This window comes from Corapipo altera, unplaced genomic scaffold, assembly GCF_003945725.1.
Source record: "Corapipo altera isolate COAL_440 unplaced genomic scaffold, ASM394572v1 58880, whole genome shotgun sequence".
NCBI classification, from domain to species: Eukaryota; Metazoa; Chordata; class Aves; order Passeriformes; family Pipridae; genus Corapipo; species Corapipo altera.
In genome coordinates this window covers 332-1,473 of record NW_020891078.1, presented here as the reverse complement: position 1 = coordinate 1,473, position 1,142 = coordinate 332, and the positions used below count along the sequence as shown (strand labels likewise).

General features: G+C 61.2%; 1 long non-coding RNA gene across 1 annotated transcript in view; it reads right to left on the bottom strand.

The window, feature by feature from the left end:
• Positions 1 to 70: 70 nt before the first annotated feature.
• Positions 71 to 1,142, bottom strand: part of LOC113942510 — a 1,403-nt gene continuing 331 nt past the window's right edge. Inside the window, exons 2-3 of the long non-coding RNA XR_003525941.1 lie at positions 808 to 1,035; positions 71 to 188 (exon numbers count right to left, since the gene is read on the bottom strand). This is a non-coding gene — a long non-coding RNA (uncharacterized LOC113942510). The remainder of the gene's footprint in view (positions 189 to 807; positions 1,036 to 1,142) is intronic.

The following is a 1,142-nucleotide window of genomic DNA, read 5'->3' as shown; positions in this document are numbered from 1 at the left end:
TGACACCCCTGGGAGTGCAGCCAGGGCCCACCCCAATCCCCAATCCCCAATCCCAATCCCAAATCCCGAATTCCTGACCGGATGTCCCCGGCGGCGATGAACACGGGCTCCCGGCTCTCCTGGCTCGTGATGCTGTCCACGGAAAACTGGGAGATGTTGTCACAGCTGTTGGTGTGAACCTCTGGAAGCTGGAAAACAGTGGGAGAGGGGGGTGAGGGGGACGCTCGGGACATGATTCCAGCCGGGAATTTCATCCCAGGGAAGGGAGGGAGGCTCTGGGAAGGGCAGGGAAGGAGTTTGGGAGGCTCCAGATTCCAGTCCTGGAAGTGACACTTCCAGGCCTCTTCCCATCACTTCCAACTCTGGAAGTGACCCCCTCCCAGACCTCTCCTATTATTCCCAGTCCTGGAATTGCCACCTCCAGCCCTCTCCCAGTGCTCCCAGTCCTGGAAGTGCCACCTCCTCCCTGTCTCTCCCAGTGCTCCCAGTCTTTCCCAGTGATACCTCCAGGTCTCTCCTGTCATTCCCAGTCCTGGAAGTGACACCTCCAGGTCTCTCCCCATCACTTCCAGTCCCGGAATTGACCCCCCCCCAAACCTCTCCTGTCATTCCCAGACCTCTCCCATCATTCCCACTCCTGGAATTGCCACCTCCACCCCTCTCCCATCACTCCCACTCCCACAACCAACCCTCCCAGCCGCCCACTCCCCTCGCTCCAAACCCCCCCCCACCCTTTCCCACCAAATCCCAACTCCCCCGTTATCCCGCCCCCTCTTCCCGAGGGCCCCATTCCCGACGCTCCAGCACCTCCACCTGGAGCTCCCCGATGTCGTCCACGGACCAGGCCTCGTCGTCGTTGTCGTAGTTGGGGACGGTGCTGAAGCTCCCCGTCCTCTGCTCGTGGCTCATCCCCACCTCGGGAAGGTTCTCGGCCGAGCGCGTGCTCCGGATCCGGTTCTCCGGGATCCGGGCGGGAACATTCGCTGTGTCGAAATTGTCACATTCAAGCACTTCCACGTAGATTAAATAGGGAGCCTGAGGGAGGAACAGGGGAGAGGGGGGGGTCAGAGGGAGAGAGGTGGGAGGTTTGGATCCTTGGGAGGGGGTGAATCCAGGGGTTTTGGTGGATGTGGGGCAGGGAG